Source organism: Bubalus kerabau, chromosome X (assembly GCF_029407905.1).
Source record: "Bubalus kerabau isolate K-KA32 ecotype Philippines breed swamp buffalo chromosome X, PCC_UOA_SB_1v2, whole genome shotgun sequence".
In the NCBI taxonomy this organism is placed as follows: domain Eukaryota; kingdom Metazoa; phylum Chordata; class Mammalia; order Artiodactyla; family Bovidae; genus Bubalus; species Bubalus kerabau.
This window is the reverse complement of record NC_073647.1, coordinates 112,245,359-112,253,806: the sequence shown is the minus strand read 5'-3', so window position 1 is coordinate 112,253,806 and position 8,448 is coordinate 112,245,359. Positions and strand designations below refer to the sequence as shown.

General features: G+C 40.2%; 1 pseudogene; it reads left to right on the top strand.

The window, feature by feature from the left end:
• The first annotated feature begins 1,246 nt into the window (after positions 1 to 1,246).
• Positions 1,247 to 7,196, top strand: LOC129640153 (deubiquitinase OTUD6B-like; annotated as a pseudogene).
• Positions 7,197 to 8,448: the final 1,252 nt, after the last annotated feature.

Here is an 8,448-nt window from a genome sequence, read left to right as displayed (position 1 = left end):
CCTGGGGGTCCCCTGTTTGGAGTTCCCTGGAATAGGTTTTCCATCAATATCAATTTTAAATTTAAAATCTTTGACCCAGAGTATTCCTCTATGGCAGTGAGGGCGAATTCTTGGAGGGTTTTATTAGCCTTCTTAGGGTAGTCTCCTTTTAAATAGTTTTTATCTCCACATGTAAAGCATCCTTCATTTTTCTTTTTAAAGGCAGTAGCCATTGTTTCAGGTAGCATTTGCATCTTTTCAGTTTCTGATCCTAGATTGTGACAAGCTTTAAATAATCAATAATAGGCCCAGTCTCATGAACTGAAGCAATAGTTCTTTGACTTTCCTGATTTTTACTCTCATAAGCAAGTAATTTTTCTAGCTGTTTCTTTTTTTTTTTTTTTTGGATTACAGTATGGAAAATAATAGTTTCTAATCTAGCAACAACAAAAAAATAGCATAACTTTCATTCAGTACAGTTCAGTCGCTCAGTCATGTCCGACTCTTTGCGACCCCATGAATTGCAGCACGCCAGGCCTCCCTGTCCATCACCAAATCCCAGAGTTCACTCAAACTCATGTCCATCGAGTCAGTGATGACATCCAGCCATCTCATCCTCTGTCGTCCCCCTCTCCTCCTGCCCCAATCCCTGCCAGCATCAGAGTCTTTACCAACGTGTCAACACTTCGCATGAGGTGGCCAAAGTACTGGAGTTTCAGCTTTAGCATCATTCCTTCCAAAGTAATTCCAGGGCTGATCTCCTTTAGAATGGGCTGGTTGGATCTCCTTGAAGTCCAAGGGACTCACAAGAGTCTTCTGCAACACCAGTTCAAAAACATCCATTCTTCAGCACTCATCTTTCTTCACAGTCCAACTCTCACATCCATACATGACTACTGGAAAAACCAGAGCCTTGACTAGACGGACTTTTGTTGGCAAAGTAATGTCTCTGCTTTTGAATATGCTATCTAGGCCGGTCATAACTTTCCTTCCAAGGAGTAAGCATCTTTTAATTTCATGGCTGCAATCACCATCTGCAGTGATTTTAGAGGCCCCCAAAATAAAGTCTGACACTGTTTCTACTGTTTCCCCATCCATTTGCCATGAAGCGATGGGGCCAGATGCCATGATCTTAGTTTTCTGAATGCTGAGCTTTAAGCCAACATTTTCCCGCTCCACTTTCACTTTCATCAAGAGGCTTTTTAGTTCCTCTACACTTTCTGCCATAAGGGTGGGATCATCTGCATATCTGAGGTTATTGAAATTTCTCCCAGCAATCTTGATTCCAGCTTGTGCTTTTTCCAACCCAGCATTTCTCATGATGTACACTGCATCTAAATTAAATAAGCAGGGTGACAATATTCAGCCTTGATGTACTCCTTTTCTTATTTGGAACCAGTCTGTTGTTCCATGTCCAGTTCGAACTGTTGCTTCCTGACCTGCCTATAGGTTTCTCAAGAGGCAGGTCAGGTGGTCTGGTATTCCAATCTCTTTCAGAATTTTCCACAGTTTATTGTGATCCATACAGTCAAAGGCCTTGGCATAGTCAATGAAGCAGAAATAGATGTTTTTCTGGAACTCTCTTGCTTTTTCCATGATCCAGCGGATGTTGGCAATTTGATCTCTGGTTTCTCTGCCATTTCTAAAACCAGCTTGAACATCAGGAAGTTCACGGTTCACATATTGCTGAAGCCTGACTTGGAGAATTTTGAGCATTACTTTACTAGCATGTGAGATGAGCACAATTGTGCGGTACTTTGAGCATTCTTGGCATTGCCTTTATTTGGAATTGGAATGAAAACTGACCTTTTCCAGTCCTGTGGCCAGTGCTGAGTTTTCCAAATTTGCTGGCATATTGAGTGCAGCACTTTCACAGCATCATCTTTCAGGATTTGAAATAGCTCACCTGGAATTCCATCACCTCCTCTAGCTTTGTTCAAAGTGATGCTTTCTAAGGTCCACTTGACTTCCCATTCCAGGATGTCTGGCTCTAGGTGAGTGATCACACCACTGTGATTATCTTGGTCATGAAGATCTTTTTTTGTACAGTTCTTCTATGTATTCTTGCCACCTCTTCTTAATATCATATGCTTCTGTTAGGTCCATACCGTTTCTGTCATTTATTGAGCCCATCTTTGCATGAAATGTTCCCTTGGTATCTCTAATTTTCTTGAAGAGATCTCTAGTCTTTCCCATTCTATTGTTTTCCTCTATTTCTTTGCATTGATCGCTGAGGAAGGCTTTCTTATCTCTTCTTGCTATTCTTTGGAACTCTGCATTCAGTTGCTTATATCTTTCCTTTTCTCCTTTGCTTTTTGCTTCTCTTCTTTTCACAGCTATTTGTAAGGTCTTCCCAGACAGCCATTTTGCTTTTTTGCATTTCTTTTCCCTGTGGATGGTCTTTATCCCTGTCTCCTGTACAATGTCACAAACCTCCGCATAGTTCATCAGGCACTCTATCTATCAGATCTAGTCCCTTAAATCTATTTCTCACTTCCACTGTATAATCATAAGGGATTTGATTTAGGTCATACCTGAAGGGTCTAGTGGTTTTCCCTACTTTCTTCAATTTCAGTCTGAATTTTCCAATAAGGAGTTCATGATCTGAGCCACAGGCAGCTCCTGGTCTTGTTTTTGCTGACTGTATAGAGCTTCTCCATCTTTGGCTGCAAAGAATGTAATCAATCTGATTTCAGAGTTGACCATCTGGTGGTGTCTATGTGTAGAATCTTCTCTTGTGTTGTTGGAAAAGGGTGTTTGCAATGACCAGTGCGTTCTCTTGGCAAAACTCTATTAGCCTTTGCCCTGCTTCATTCCGTATACCAAGGCCATATTTGCCTGTTACTCCAGGTGTTTCTTGACTTCTTACTTTGGCATTGCAGTCCCCTATAATGAAAAGGACATCTTTTTTGAGTGTTAGTTCTAAAAGATCTTGTAGATCTTCATATAACCATTCGACTTCAGCTTCTTCAGCATTACTGATTGGGGCATAACTTGAATTACTGTGACATTGAATGGTTTGCCTTGGAAATGAACAGAGATAATTCTGTCGTTTTTGAGATTGCATCCAAGTACTGCATTTCGGGCTCTTTTGTTGACCATGATGGCTACTCCATTTCTTCTAAGGCATTCCTGCCCGCAGTAGTAGATATAATTATCTGAGTTAAATTCACCCATTCCAATCCATTTTAGTTTGCTGATTCCTAGAACGTTGACGTTCACTCTTGGCGTCTCCTGTTTGACTACTTCTAATTTGCCTTGATTCATGGACCTAACATTCCAGGTTCCTATGCAATATTGCTCTTTACAGCATTGGACCTTGCTTCTATCACCAATCACATCCACAACTGGGTATTGTTTTTGCTTTGCTCCATTCCTTCATTCTTCCTCGAGTTATTTCTCCACTGATCTCCAGTAGCATATTGGGCACCTACCGACCTGGGGAGTTCCTCTCCAACAAAGGAGAGACTTTTGGAGTTGTGCCTGTTGGCAGGAGGAGCATTTGGAGCAGCCGGTGCAGGGCTAGTAAGAAAATTTTGAAATATTTTATGTTGTTTTAATTGGGCCTTTTGTAAAGTTTCATCATCTAATTTATATTCATGCGATAAGTGTTCTGTCTGTTGTTGAATATTAGGAGGGCTAGAGTTTACCTTGAAATGGTCAGAAATCAACTGGAATTTTTTTTTTTTTTTTGCTTGGTGGCTCATTTAGCATTGTCTTTGACCTGGTGCCAAATTTCTAAATCAAAACTGCCTTTATCAGGAAACCAAGGATTACATTTAAACATTGTTTGAAAGCAAGGCTGTAGTCATTGGCACGCAACCAAAAGTCCCTGAGATTTAAACAAATTGTGAAGTAACATAGAGAAATGATGAGGCTTTCCAGCCGTTTGACCCATGTCTTAGTACTTACCGACCTCAATAGGTCCCAAGTCCCTGTGACCGAAATGCCATGTATACCAGAGTCCCTGTTTGGGCACCACTTATTGGGGTCCTTTAATGGACCAGGACTTGGCGGTCTGGAGGCAATGATAAAGAGAGAGAGAGAAGCTGATACTCCCTGGTTTATGCAGAAAACCACTAAAGCACTCGACACAGGACTTGCATCTCTCACGAAGGCACCGGGCGCCCTCTCGAGGCGGGTGAAGGCACAGGGCACCTTCTCAAGACAGTCTTAGAAGCCCAGGCAGGAGAGTGAGCAAGATGGGTCTCTGCACTCCAAAGAATCAGCTGAGGAGAGAGAGAGAGAGAGATAAAGAGAGAAAGACACGGGGACCCAAGCTCTGATGGAGCAAAGGTTCTTTACCAGCAGAAATGCAGGCTTATATATCCTTAGTAAGATGATTACTCAGCTATTACACAGGATGAAATTTTATCGGTAGCCACAATATGGATAGTCTAATACATACAAGGTCACTGACACTGAAAAGAGTCACTGCATGTCTCATCCCATGACCTAAGTCCTGAGAACTCCATGCAGCTTTACTCATTCTTGGAATAAGAACTGATAAGAAACAGAAAATCCTTGAAAAATAAAAAACAGCATGCAGGAATCCTCCTGTTAAATGTTCCCTGACAATTGAGTATAGTTTCCTTTGCTATGCAGGAGATAAGTGGGGGTTATCTGTTTCATATGTAATAGTGTTTATGTTAATCCCAAACTCCAAATTTATCCTCCTCTCACTTCCCCTTTGGTAAACCACAAGTCTGTCTTCTATGTCTGTGGATCTGTTTCTATCTTGAATATAAGTTCATTGGTATCATTTTTTTTTAAGATTCCATATATAAGTGATAGCACATGATATTTGTCTCTATATTGCTCACTTCATTTAGCATAATAATCTTTAGGTTCATCCATGTTGCAGAATATGGGATTCACTTCAGTTCAGTTGCTCAGTTGTGTCCAACTCTGCAACCCCATGAACTGCAGCACACCAGGCTTCTCTGTCTATCACCAACTCCTGGAGCTTGCTCAAACTCATGTCCATTGAGTCAGTGATGCCATCCAACCATCTCATCCTCTGTGATCCCCTTTTCCTCCTGCTTTTCAGTCTTTTACAGTGTCAGGGTCTTTTCCAATAGTCAGTTCTTCGCATTAGGTGGCCAAAGTATCAGAGCTTCAGCTTCAGCATCAGTCCTTCCCATGAATTTTCAGGACTGACTTACTTTAGGATTGACAGATTTGATGTCCTAGCAGTCCAAAGGACTCTCAAGAGTCTTCTCCAACACCACAGTTCAAAAGCATCAGTTCTTTGGTACACAGCTTTCTGTATGGTCCAGTTCTCACATCCACACATGACTACTGGAAAAAAACATAGGTTGACTAGACAGACCTTTCATGATAGGGGACTGAAATGCAAAAATAGATACTCAAAATATACCCAGAGTAACAGGCAAATTAGGCCTTGGAGTACAAAACCAAGCAGGGCAAACATTAACAGAGGTTTGCCAAGAGAACACACTAGTCATAGCAAACAATCTCTTCTAGAAACGTAAGAGCCGACTCTACACATGGACATCACCAGATGGTCAATACCTACATCAGATTGATTATATTCTTTGCAGCCAGAGATGGAGAAGCTCCATACAGTCAACAGAAACAAGTAAACAAGACCAGGAGCTGACTCTGGCTCAGATCATGAACTCCTTTATTGCAAAATTCAGACTTAAATCAAAGAAAGTAGAGAAAACCACTAGGCAATTCAGGTATGACCCAAATTAAATCACTTAAGATGATACAGTGGTAGTGACAAATAGATTTAAGGGATTAGATTTGATAGACAGAGTGCCTGAAGAACTATGGATGAAGGCTCATAATACTGTACAGGAAGTGAAAGTGAAAGTCGCCCAGTCGTGTCTGACTCTTTGTGACCCCATGGACTACACAGTCAATGGAATTCTCCAGGCTAGAATACTGGAGTGCATAGCCTTTCCCTTCTCCAGGGGTCTTCCCAACCCAGGGATCAAACCCAGGTTTCCTGCATTACAGGTGGATTCTTTACTAGCTGAACCTAAAGGGAAGCCCAAGAATACTGGAGTGGGTAGCTTATTCCTCCTCCAGCAGATCTTCCCAACCCAGGAGTCAAACTGGGGTCTCCTTCATTACAGGCAGATTCTTTACCAACTGAGCTCTCAGGGAAGCTACTATTGCACAGGAGGCAATAGTAGGCAAAGCCATCACCAAGGGGAAAAAAATGCACAAAGGCAAAATGGTTGTCTGAGGATGTCTTACAAATAGCTGAGAAAAGAAGAGAAGTGAAAGGCAAAGAATAAAAGGAAAGATATACCCATCTAAGTGTAGAGTTCCAAAGAATAACAAGCAGAGATAAGAAAGCCTTCCTATGTGAACAGTGAAAGACACAGAGGAAAACAATAGAATGGGGAAGACTAGAGATCTCTTTAAGAAAGTTAAAGATAGACCTGGTCGTCATGGAGGCAGTCTTGACTGAGGAGCTTGATGAAGAGGAACAGCTGGTGAGAAGGCATTGCAAAAAGAAGGAGTTGCAAGCCAAAATATAGGGTATGAAGATCGCTTTTCCCAGGAATGACAAAAGGAGGAGGAAGCAGCTTACAGAAGATGTTGCTAAGTTAGAGGCAGAAATGGAACAGAAACATAAAGGGGAGATGGATCAGTTGAAGTTGACTTCTAAAGAGAGTAAAGACAAAAAAGCTACACTGGGAAAGGAGTGGGAGTAAGGATAGCCAAAGCTGATATTGAAAACTTAACCAGAGTTAGACATGTAGAAGGTGAAAAACTTGCTCAAACATTGGCAGCTAGACAGTTGGAAATTAAATAGATTCCATCTGATGGCCACTGTATGTATAGAGCCATTGAAGATCAACTGAAAGAATAGAACTTCATTCTGACTGTGGCTGCCTTAAGATGTCAAACTGGTAACTATATGCAAAGTCATGTGGAAGACTTTCTGCTATTTTTAACAAATCCTAATATGGGAGCTATGTATACTCCAGACGAGTTTGGAAAGTACTGTGATGATATTGTAAACGCAACTTCATGGGGGAGGGGGTCAACTTGAGCTAAGAGCCCTATCTCACATTTTATGAAAACCAATAGAGGTAATACAGGCAGATTATCCTCCTATTTTTGTTCGTAAAGAATATCCAGAAGACCTATTAATACTTGTTTATATGAGACATGCATATGGCTTAGGAGAACACTACAATTTTGCTACACAGTTGGTGAACACAGTTCAGTAACACAGTTACTGAAAATTGCAGCTAGTCTATAAAATGTTGCTATTATGTCAGTGTGCTGATTTGAGTATTAATACTAAATACTGGATTATTCTCAGTGTTTCTGAAAAAGCACAACTACCTTAAATCAGTTTTATGGCAAAGTTACTAATAGGTTTTTTATAAAATGTGTCAGAGAGAAACTTTAACTAATGTCCCTTTCATGGTGTTTAAAAAAAAAAAAAACACTTGCAAGTTCTTTGTGGAGAATATCCTTTATAGACCAAGATGGTACCATGATTATTGATATTTTTATGAAATATAAGATTCTGAACATTCTATTCTGTGTTGAAATTGTTAAAAATTTTTTTTTCTCCTTATTACTGAAAGCTTTCAGTAACCATATCAATGTAATTTTTCATGAAGAAGTGAAATGACTCAGTTTCTTTGATATTGCAATAATGTGGTGATAGCAAATTTAATTAATGTTGATAAATAACTTTATTGCAGTAACATGGCTGTTGATGGGATTAATCCTGTGACTTTTTAAAAAATTATTTTTAATTGGAGGATAATTTCTTTACAATGTTATGTTGGTTTCTGCCATATAACAACATGACTCATCCATAGGTATGCATATATCTGGGCTTCCCTTGTGGCTCAGCTAGTAAAGAATCCACCTGCAATACAGGAGACCTGGGTTTGATCTCTGGGTTGGGAAGATCCCCTGGAGAAGGGAAAGGCTATGCGCTCCAGTATTCTGGCCTGGAGAATTCCATGCAGTGTATAGTCCATGGGGTTGCAAAGAGTCGACACGACTGAGTGACCTTCACTCACTTCACTCATGCACATATCCCTTCCCTCTGGAACCTCCTCCTATCCCTCCCCATCCCACCCCTTTAGGTTGATGATGTGACATTTTTGTATAACCCCGTCAAAGTGCAGCTAAGACTCTTGCTTTAATAAAAATAAGCCTTTTATTTGTATATAACTTAAAAAGATGCAGCAGATTATTGCTTTCCTAATTCATTGATTATTCCTTGCTATTTCTCAACTTCAGAATAGTTGTGACATCATTTCTTGATTATCTTAACTATAAATTTTATTTTCTTTGTTGTACTTTCTCCATCACTACTCAGCTGCTTTGCTTTCCTTGCAGCCTTTTCCACTGAGAAATAGTTATTAGCTTCTCTTATTCTTTAACTTGTGTAAATTGAAGGAGTAGCAATGTAAAAAGGTTCAAGGCCAAATTTACTTCAAATTTTTCTTCTTCTCC